Here is a 12,030-nt window from a genome sequence, read left to right as displayed (position 1 = left end):
AAGTTCGGTATAGAAAATGAAAATTGGACATCCAAAATGAATATTGGGTATCCAAAATGAAAATTGGGCATCCAAAATTCAAATTATGCGTCCAAAATGAAAATTAGGCGTCCAAAATGAAAATTGGGCATCCAAAATAAAAGTTCAGTCTCCAAAATGAAAACTGGGCATCCGAAATGAAAGTTGGGCATCCAGAATGAAAGTTGAGTATAGAAAATGAAAACTGGGCATCCGAAATGAAAGTTTGATATCCAAAATAAAAGCTGGGCATGCAAAATGAAAGTTGAGTATAGAAAATGAAAATTGGACATCCAAAATGAATGTTGGATATCCAAAATCAAAATTGGGCATCCAAAATGAAAATTAGGCATCCAAAATTCAAATCATGCATCCAAAATGAAAATTGGGCATCCAAAATAAAAGTTCAGTATCCAAAATGAAAACTGGGCATCCGAAATAAAAGTTGGGCATCAAGAATGAAAGTTGGAGCTCCAAAATGAAAACTGGGCATCCGAAATGAAAGTTGGGCATATAGTGTATATGCGAAACTTGTCCTATCTCTCAAATACACAACTAACACGTGTCATTAGGTTTAGAAGTGTACGTGGTACATCTGTATGGAGTTTTGAACGAAACGGAGGTAGATTTAGCCCCCACTGGTTTTTCCACGGATCCAAGAAAGGGTTAGACTTTGTCGGGTTATTGTAATTCGGTTCAATTCGAAATCTTGCGGTGCTTCGGAGTTAAAAGAGATTATCTCGCTTGCGTCAAATAATTGAGTTAATCCGTTAACGTCATGGGTACGCTGACTTTAAAGTTGTCTACCCTAATCCTGTTAACAACTATAGATCGTGCTCGTAAGATAGTTGTAAACATTATTCATTGGTTGCCATCTACCGGACGAAATTGGAACTTCTTGCGCGTGATTCTTTTTATTGTATCTTAGTCTTTTTAAAATACTAATGCATTTATATTTTAATTAAGTATGTATAAAACTCAGTGGATTTTTCATGAAAAATCTCCACCAAAAAAAAAAAAAAAAAACGGTTCTTTTGCATCTGTAAACCGCAACCCATTTTCTAGTTATAAGTATTGGTGGAGGGAACTCACCTAGCGAGTAAGCGTCTACTTAGCACTTGCAATGTCGGCGCTAGAAAGTTAAGGCCAGCTCACCTTCTCGATTTAGCTTTATATTGCAAAATAATAATAGATAATAATAATAATAATAATAATAATAATAATAATAATAATAATAACTTTCGTTCAAGAGTTATAATATGGAATAACGTAGTACTAACATTACAATAGCTTACTAAATCGCATTTGCGTCATCCTAATGAAAATAGCAACAAATCCGTCTCTATTATATGTGCAACATATGCATTTAACCGGGGAAGGGGGGCGGTGGCTCAATGGTAGAGCGTTCACCTCCGGTGCTTGGGGTCCCTGGTTCGATCCCAGCTCGCGCTATGTGAACTTTGTAGTGGACAAACACCGTGCTCGTGGGTTTTCTCGGGGTTCTCCCGTTTCCTCCCACTTTCTTCATTCCACCATTTCACTCATCATCATCGTCTCCTTTAGCCTAACCGGCATAATCGTGGGACGTAAAACTTAAAGATTTCATTTCATTTTTTCATTTGACCGGGACGGCAAGGTTCGAGGAGCGCCAAAATACTGTCATAACTATATTATTTAAAACAAATATTTCTTGTTGGAATCAGACTCCATAATGATGGTAGTTAAATTCACTAAGGTGACCTTCTATTTGAATATTACTTTCATAAATCACGTTTAAGCTGCATTAGTTTAAGACAACGTGGCCAGTGCTAAAGCAAATGGTCAACCCAGTATGAATTGCTTGATTGCTGCCAGATACAAGAACTCAGTTCTTGAACAGTAGCTAACACTTGTTCCATTTATTAGTTATCACAGTTTCGATATGAAATGTAGTCTTGTCTTTGTTAAAAACAAGTTCCTTATCCTTGAAGGCAGAAACAATAATAATAATAAAAAAAAACAGATGTAGAAGGAAAATCAAGAAATAAAAGAGCTAGTTGCACTGGAATTGCAAACTGATATATTGAGATTGAAGCTTGATATTGAATTATATAAAAATGATTACTATTTTTTTCTCTACACACAATAGAGTATTACTTAAAGAAAAAACAGACACAACGAGATTGTATTTGTAGTGTTTAGGTCTTTCTGAGTGCGAGTACTATTTCTCTCCCCTTCCTTGTTCTTGATGGTGTAGCATACTTAAAACAACTTTTGAGATTCGTTTCTTCTGGACAAACGGAGGTGGCGGGAAATGATACCATTGCACGGGACGACAAATTACCTACGGCCGACCCTGGATGGCAATATACAATATCATATTCAAACTTCTCTTATTTGATGAAAAGTTTGATGGACAGATCCGCCACTGATTGAAGCTCAAAAAAGGATACTTGTGTGATGCAATTCTGTTTTCTTTACAATGATGATATTTTAATTTGTTACGTATGGAAACCCTGTTTCATCTCAGAGAGATTGCATATGACGTTTAAGAAGTAAGGTCGTGCATACACTCAAATATAAACACAATACGATGCCGGGGAGGGAATATTCAGTTGCCAACATTGAGACTACATTATTGTGTTCTTAACCGATGAAGGGGGAAAAAATTGATTGAGTGCGTTCCCTGCATTAAATGTATCAATATCCTTCTCTTCGTTAGGAAAAGATGAAGCCAGTACGTGTGTATGTGTCTGTGTATCGGGATGGATTCTCTGCAAGTGTGCGTTGCGTGGCGAGAGGGGGGAAAAAGATTTGAGGTTTGAAGCGCGCGAAATGTTGTCCAGTCAGTGAGCCTAGCATCGACACTGCTGGTTTCCCAGTCGGTGCTGTAGTGTGACCGGGACCGTCAAGCTGGCAGCTTGTGCGTTGCGTGCGAGTCTTTGCTTGGGTTTTAGTATGCCGTGGGGGGTGGTTAAATGTTGTGCAGAGCATTAAGAACTACACTGAATCAACCTTGTCATAGACATAACTAGAATTTTTTCATAACAAGGTGTTGTCCTTTTTAAGTGAAATGATTTGTGTTTTTTGCTTTGTGATTGTGCTGTGAAACATAAGTTCAATTCGCGTTATATGATATATTATAAAAATATATTTTAAATAATAGTTTCCCCCCTAAGTCCTTCATACAACAAAAGTTAAAATTTATTTCAATAAAGAAAAATTTTTTAGTGATTCCTGAAACAATAAAATAGTGTGTTTCTGTTACATGCTTAAAAGTTCGTGGTATATTTGCTGAAATTTAGCATCCACAACCGGAAATTCCATTTCATTTCTAAATATAAAATAATAATAAATAATCTTCCCGGATACAAGGAAATAAAATTAAGAGGAGAAAGTAATTAGAGAATTATTCCACAATTTTTTAGTTAGTCAGTGAAGTTAATACTTTTAACGTTCAAACGTGTGTGTTCATTGTGCATGTGTGTTTGTCATCTGTTACCAATAACTGCAATTCAGACTACAAGCTGCCGTCTGGTGAGTTAATTTTTAATTTTTGTAATTAACTTCGTTCGACATTTTTAAAGACATAATATGTGGATATATGTGTTTAATTTTTTTGTTGATAATATTATGTTATAATCTCTGGAACGTAGGGTAAAGTAGAACTACTGTTATTTCAACACATTACTACATATTTTAAAACGCTTACGTTTTAAAATGTCTCGTGTCTTAGTTTGAGAAGGTGATGTTCTTAAACGTTTTAAGCACGGATAATATCATAAACGACATTTGTCTACGACAGAATTATAATGATTATTCCCAAACATATTTCTGACACTTATCACTGCAACCATATGTTGAGATTATGCAACAATTGGGTAAACAATATCAATTTGAAATCTGATAAGTACAGAGCACTGTTTATATTATTTACACTAAATGTAGCCCTGTTTATTAATATCTTATATATACAAAATGTAAAACAACAGATATCGGTTATTTCAAGTCTCTTATCATCGAGAAACAAACGATTGGGGTACTAATAGCTTTAGAAAAAGAAGAAGAAAAACAAGTTTCTGTTTTATAACTCTGTGACCAAAACCGGTTTTAAGCTTTAAAGAAATGCTAGTTGAGCAATATTCGTATTGTCTTAAGAAGCAATATCATTTTTCCAGCTGGTTGCTGATACCACATAGATCTGTCTAATTGCAGAGAAAGTATTTGATAGTGATAGCCGATAAAAAGAATAGCTATATTTATGCACAAATCACAATAGGTTATAAGCGTCGTTATTTGCTAGTTAAAAAGGCATTTTACGGATTTTATTGTCCCTATTGAGCAAGTAACGTATTGTAATAAATTCAAGGTGATATCCTTATCAGCACTCTAAACAGGATTCATTATAAAGCTTTTTTGATTATTCTGAGTAATGTACAAAATGTATTAACGTGTAGGCGGTATACGCTGATAGTGTTTTGTCTAGATGTCAGTGTTGCAGGAGACAAAACCGAAGCAAACCTCTCTGTAATGCAATATACTTAAATATTTTGTATTTTTCTTTTTCCAAAAGAAAACGCTATTACTACAAGTTTGCTTCAAAATAGAGGTTTTAGATTATAAAAAGTTGAAGTGATATTTATGGGAGTAGTCTTGTTAACAGATTTAATGCGAATAGTGTCTGCGTTAGAGATAAAATCATTCCTCGTATGGACTACCCCCACCATTACATCTTTCAGTTTTTAATATGAGTGCCTTTCATTCACAAATTAACCCATTATTTGTAGAATAACTAAACAATGTTACGTATTTGAATTTCAGATAATTAATTATTAACCATGGATAACATCACACGTGCTTACATTCTCTTTATGCCATCTTCATGACCAATTTTAATCAAAACATAAAATCACATAAGAAATGTATGTATTGGCTTACACAAAGGAAGATTTCAGGGTTCTAGCGTCCCCTTCAAAAATATTATAGTTAAAGTATATGTATACAAAAATCACACATCTCCTAAAACGATATGAGCTTCGATGCTTCAACATCCTTGATATAACTCTGTGCACGTCACTGTATGAACAGCTTGGTAGAAGAGAATATAAACGACACTTCCGGTAAAATTATTAGGTAGAATGAGTTGGGATCAGACAACAAATAATATGTAGGTAGCTTAATTTCGTAAATGTATCTACAGATTGCGGGGAAAGCTTGTTTGACATATGTCATTACATTGCATTGCATGGAAATTTTAATTTTCTTTCCAAGATTTCTCAAAAGTTAGAAAATATGACATAATCACGAACCACTTATGTATAAAAATCAAAATGTCTACGTTTTTAAAAAGTATTTTGATTTTTAATTAGACTATTCCAGTTTTTTATATTTTTACTCAAAAAACCAAACATAAGAATAGCAATAAAATATAACAAAATATATAAAATCAGAAATTTCTACCACTCATTCGAGTTTTGATTTTTTAATTTTTTAACCTAAAAAGTAAAAATCCAGAACCTGACCAAAGGATAAACATATACCAATACTGGTCCTGCAATTCATAATTTACACATCTTAATGCATCTGATGAAGATAACGATATATTGCCGAATTCCCTTATCTTAATGTAATCTGATGAAGATAATGACAGATTGCCGAATTCCCTTACCTTAATGCACTTGATGAAGATAATGATGGATTGTCGAATTCCCTTATCTTAATGCATCTGATGAAGATAATGATAGATTGTTGAATTCCCTTATTTTAATATATGTGATAAAGATAATGATAGATCCGAATTCCCTTAGTTGAATGCAACTGATAAAGATAATGATACATTGCCGAAACTGTAACAATAATTACTAATATACGAGAATGTTTTGCTTCAGTCACACTTTTCCAACTTCTAACAAAATCCTTTTTATATATTATTCATGTTTTAACAATTTCCTCAATTGCAATCTGAAGTTTTGTTGATAGATTATCCACGCTTTGTACATTGCTTTTGTTTAATGTTCTGATGTTTTTTATATTTATATGTTTTCTTTCAAAAGATTATTCACGTTTTGTATAATTTAAAATGGGTATTAAGTATATTAGTATTTAGCAATGTTTTGATAGTACTTTTTTTTTTTTTTTTTACAGAAAAGTTAATTTAAACATTCATAGACCATATATATAATCTATAATGAGAATTTAGATATGTTAAACAATATAAAAAAAATGTGAAAATATAAATTCATGTTTAAAAATGATAGAAAAAATTTCAAAAACATATTTTTCTGTATCTTTTTAAGACAGAGACTTTTATATATGTATATAAATATAGAAGAAATGGTGGAGAACCTTGCAATTTGTAATTTTACAACTGGATTATACAACGAGGAAATTTTGCCATATGTATATGATTTTGAATTAGAAAAAGAAACAATTCGGTTAAAAAATAATAAATTAAAGGGGTCACCACTACCAGTTATGTAGATATTTAAAGACCAATGAAGTAAAATTTTAGTTGTTTTGAAAATATGTCTTGTTACAAATCGTCGGTCCAATGCCAAAACCGCGAATGTGCAAATTTTGCTATGTTCACCTAAGTGCAGTTTCATGTTATTTGGGGCGCACAGATTCTAATATCAAAGTCCCATTTGTGAAACATTAGTATATTAGAAGTAATCGTCAATTCCTAAAACATGTGCCTAAGTCTATATACTCGTACTGATTTGTCGTGGTAAGTTGAATATTAAAATGCTTATAACTCAAAGTTAAAATTAGTACATTCGCAGTTTTAGCATGGGATGGACAAAATGTCACTAGATTTTCAAAAAATAAATAAACAATAAAAAATATAAAAATAAAATAAAACAATATAAATACTTGTACAGTTTTGATTTGATCTTTTTCTTCTTCTAAGTATTTCTGTGGTTTTGTTTATAGTTATTTCTGATTTTGTATTTTAGCATATTTTAAATTTATGTTCAAAGTTTTTTTTTTACATTTATTTCTTTTAGTCACAATCCCTTTGAAACAAGGGGGGCAAATGCAAGCAACTATAAAATTCACAGTGGGGATATCATTATTTTCAGAGAAACCTAGGTGGGGCTCGACCAAAAGAAAAATAAGTTTGGAAATCTCTTATGTAAAATGTATTAAAATAAACATTGTGGAAAATATTTACTACCAAAGGCACGGCGTTCGAATCTACGAAAAAAAGGCTCAATAAATTACTATGTGTAAATATCGAAAATAACTTATAGTTAGACACTCAAGTGATACATAAGTAACAGTTCAGTGAAATATGCTCTTATGATCTACGGGTCATAATTGTGTATCTTAGTTTTTGAAAAAAGTTTGAAAGGTCTAAGAAAGAGAATACAACGAGACCAAATACTCTATTGCTGCCCGTACACGATTCAATAAAACTTGATTAGAACTTTTAAAGACCTTAAAAGTGCATGGTACAAGTAAAATTGAACAACATTCCTGAATAATTTTGAAAGACACCGAACACAATCAGCAAAATATTGTGTTGTGCTTCATGATGTTCTTGCAACAAGCAATACTAAACAACTATTATAGACCTACTTTCTATTTTGTGTAGCAGCTAAATACAATTATATTATAGTAGCACTAGCTGAACCTGCACTATTTACATAGCGCACAGTTCTAATATGAGCATGAATCTCCTTCCCAATTCTCACTAGAACTGTGCAAGCCCCTTTACAAACACAGATAAAGGATAGGTAGATTCTCAAAGTTAATGAACTGCTATAGATAAACATGTAAATGTAGTATTTTAATGTTGGGGTGAGTTTGTAACAAACTTGAATAAATAATAGATGATACCAAATGCAAATATTTTTTCTTATAATTCCATATCCGAGTACGCCTCATTGTGGGTCCACAAGTTTTTGAAGTTGCCAGCTTGCAATAGGTTTTATCATTCAGACTAAAGCAAAATACCTGAAATGTCCATCAACTGGCTATACGTAGCTCCTCTACTGGTTGCCTTTCACAACGGTATCAACCTTAATGTCCTAGTGACAATATTAAACTAATAAAGTCAAAACGACGCCCAAAATGTTGGATAGGAAAATAAAGAGAAGTTTTTTTTTTTTTTTTTGAAAATTTGAATGAGAACTGGCAAATTGACACAAAATTTGGAATCGACCAGTGAAAACAGTATGTTTCTAGCACTTGTGGTTTTCGAGATCTCATTGTCGAAACGATTGGAGACAAACAAATAAACTTTTCTTTGGAGACAAACATATAAACCTAACATTTTAACATATAGACTAGATGAACCTGTGCTCTCTACTCAGCCCATCATTCACATATAAGCATGAATCTTCTTGTCATTTCTCACAACATCTGTACATGTCCTATTACAGACACAAGTGAAAGACGTCTTGATAAAAACAGGCAAGGGTATCATAAAGGGGAGATTTTATCGATTATTTTTACAATATCTCACACCGATTGCAAGATTGGGCCTACTTCCAGTTGGAGTTTCTAACTCATGTATGGTCAGTGTTTTCTTTCTTCTTGCATGTAATAAGCAAATACATTACGCACACAACTAATTCTAATGTCAGTGATATATGGTGTTCATGGAGCAAAACACTCCAAACAATAAAGATTCATCTTAGCCTGGAGAAATGGTTATCCTTCGTTACTCATTTGGCGATGAAACAAACGACTGAGAGATATACAACCTCTGTATACAACTATGTGGTATTGGAATATATAACGCATATAATTTGATGCTTTTTTAAAATTTCAATACTTCCAATATACCTCTTAAAATGTGATAAATAAATAACGGCCATGTTTCTCACATATCTAATTAGAACTGGACACTCTACACAAAATTTGGAATTGACCAGCGAAAACGGCACGGTTCTAGCACTTGTGGTTTTCGAGATTTTATTGTTGAAAGCATTGAAGACATATAAACTTTTGCTTGGGGACAAACATATAAACCTAGCATTTTAATATATAGATCTTTTTAGGAAGATGATAGAACATAATATAAAAGGGAACGTTCCGTATGAAATAATTCAAGTAATTTCCTTTAAATTACCACACTGTGCTTTTTTGCTATTACTTGCCGCTGAATCGTGATTGAAAGTTCCCATATGAAAATACTGTATAATACCAATTTTACGTTCCCGCATTTAACGAAAAATAACGCAGAACAAGTATCATTAGTAAACAGAAAGAATTTATAGACATTCCTTACGGGGTGCCTTATATAATTGAATGCATAAATCCACTTGTGTGAATTATTTCGTTAAATAGCAACAAAAATTAGTACATTCCAATAACTATCTACATTCCAATAACTATCGACTGGCTCTAGGATCTTTATTTTTCTTCTGAGCTTTCGTCTTGGTTCATACTGGAACCTTCTTTCTGCTTTTCCAATTGCACACGTCGCTAATAAGCTGAACATAGGTTTTGTGTTTGATTGAATTATGTTCCCAGTGTAAATCATATATAACAATTCAACATTTTAAGTTTTAAATAAAGGATTGCAGACTGAAAATATACACTAGAATACAGTAAGTTCAATATTGTAAGTGATTACTAAAAATATACTGTATAATACAGTAAGTGCAACATTTTAACTTCAAAATCAGGGCTTTCTAACTGAAAGTATACACTATAATACAGTAAATTCAACATTTTAAGTTTAAAATCAGGGATTTCAAACTGAAAATATTCATTGTAATACAGCAAGTTCAATATTTTGGGTTTAAGATCAGAAATCTCAAACTGAAACTACAGACTATAACACAGTAAGTTCAATATTTTAAGTTTAAAATCAGGGATTTCAAACTGAAAATATTCATTGTAATACAACAAGTTCAATATTTTGAGTTTAAAACCAGGGATCTCAAACTGAAACTACAGACTATAACACAGTAAGTTTAATATTTTAAGTTTAAAATCAGGGATTTCAAACTGAAAATATTCATTGTAATACAGCAAGTTCAATATTTTGAGTTTAAAATCAGGGATCTCAAACTGAAACTACAGACTATAACACAGTAAGTTCAATATTTTAAGTTTAAAATCAGGGATTTCAAATTGAAAATATTCATTGTAATACAGCAAGTTCAATATTTTGAGTTTAAAATCAGGGATCTCAAACTGAAACTACAGACTATAACACAGTAAGTTCAACATTTTACGTTTAAAATCAGAGATTTTAAACTAAAAATATATACAATAATTCGATAAGTTCAATATTTTAAGTTTAAAAACAACTCCTTCAAACTGAAAATGTACATTATACAGTAAATTCAACATTTTAAGTTCAAAATCAGGAATTTTAAACTGAAATTGTACAATATAAACAGTAAATTCAACATATTAGATTTAAAATAAAAGATTTTTAAACTAAAAGTTCATAATATAACATAGTAAGTTCAATATTTTAAGTTTAACATAATTTATTTGAAACTGAAAATATACATTATAAAACCAGTAAGTTCAATATTTTAAGTTTAAAATTAAGACTTTTAGACTAAAAATATACACTATAATACAGCAAGTTTAATATTTTAAGTTTAAAATCAAACTTTTCAAACTGAAAATGTACTCTATAAAACAGTAAGTTCAATAGTTGAACTTTAAAATAAGGGATTTTGAACTGAAAATATACACTATAATACATAAAATTCAATAAGTTTAAAATCAAGGATTTCAAACTGAAAATATACACTATAATACTAACTAACTAACTCAATGGCTTATGGAACCCGGAGGTTCAATGCCACGTTCACAAAAGCTCTCCACTGACTTCTATCCTTAGCTAATTGCATCCAGTTTCTACTTTGTATTCCAACCTCTACGAGATCCATCTTAATATTGTCCTCCCATCTGCGCCTAGGTTTTCCTAATGGTCGTTTTCCGATTGGTCTTCCAGTCAAGACTTTGAAAGCGTTTCTACTTTCTTCCATTCTAGCTACATGACCTGCTCATCTAAGCCTCCTTGACTTGACGACTCTAACAATGTTGGGTAAACGGTATAAATTATGTAGTTCCTAGTTATGAAGTTTTCGCCATTCCCCATTCCCGTTCCTCTTGGGTCCGAATATTCGTCTCAGGATCTTGTTCTCAAATACTTTCAGTCTATGTACACTATAATACAGTAAATTTAATTTTTAAGTTTAAAATCATGGATTTCAAACTAAAAAAAATACACTATAATACAATAAATGCAACATTTTAAGTTTAAAATCAGATCTATCATACTGAATATATACACTGTAATACAGGAAGTTCGATATTTTAACTTTAAAATTAAGACTTTCAAACTGAAAATGTACTCTATAAAAGAGTAAGTTTAATATTTTAAGTTTAAAATCAGGAATTCGAACTGAAGATATACACTGTAATACAGTAAGATAATTATTTTCAGTTTAAAATCAGGGATTTTAAACTGAAAATATCCATTATAATACAGTTAGTTGAATGTTTTAAATTTAAAATTAAGACTTTCAAACTGAAAATGTACACAGTAATACAGGAAGTTCGATACTTTAAATTTAAAACTAAGATTTTCAAAATGAAAATGTATTCTATAATAGAGTAAGTTCAATAGTTTAAGTTTAAAATCAGGAATTTCGAACTGAAAATATACAGTATAATACATAAAATTCAATATTTTAAATTTAAAATTAAGGCTTTCAAAGTAAAAATATACACTATAATACAATAAGTTCAATAGCTTAAGCTTAAATTCGGGACTTCCAATCTGAAAATATACACTATAATACAGTAATTTTAACATATTAAATTTAAAATCAGGGCTTTCAAACGGAAATTATACACTATAATACAGTAAATTCAACATTTTAAGTTTAAAATCAGGATTGTCAAACTGAAAATATACACTATAATACAGTAAGATCATTATTTTAAATTTAAAATCAGGGATTGTAAACTGAAAATATACTATCATACAGTAAATTCAAACATTAATTTTGAAATCAAAATTTTTTAACTGAAAATATACAGTGCAATACA

General features: G+C 31.2%; 1 protein-coding gene across 1 annotated transcript in view; it reads left to right on the top strand.

The window, feature by feature from the left end:
- The first annotated feature begins 2,549 nt into the window (after nt 1–2,549).
- The window catches only part of Task6 (TWIK-related acid-sensitive K[+] channel 6), an 836,358-nt gene continuing 826,877 nt past the window's right edge, over nt 2,550–12,030 (top strand). The window contains exon 1 of the mRNA XM_081756527.1: nt 2,550–3,534. The gene's annotated coding sequence lies outside the window, so the exon portion shown is untranslated. The remainder of the gene's footprint in view (nt 3,535–12,030) is intronic.

The sequence above is a fragment of the Thermobia domestica genome, chromosome 4, assembly GCF_964235325.1.
Source record: "Thermobia domestica chromosome 4, izTheDome1.hap1.1, whole genome shotgun sequence".
In the NCBI taxonomy this organism is placed as follows: Eukaryota; Metazoa; Arthropoda; class Insecta; order Zygentoma; family Lepismatidae; genus Thermobia; species Thermobia domestica.
Note: the sequence above shows the minus strand (reverse complement) of the source record. Positions and strands in the feature narration are given on the sequence as shown.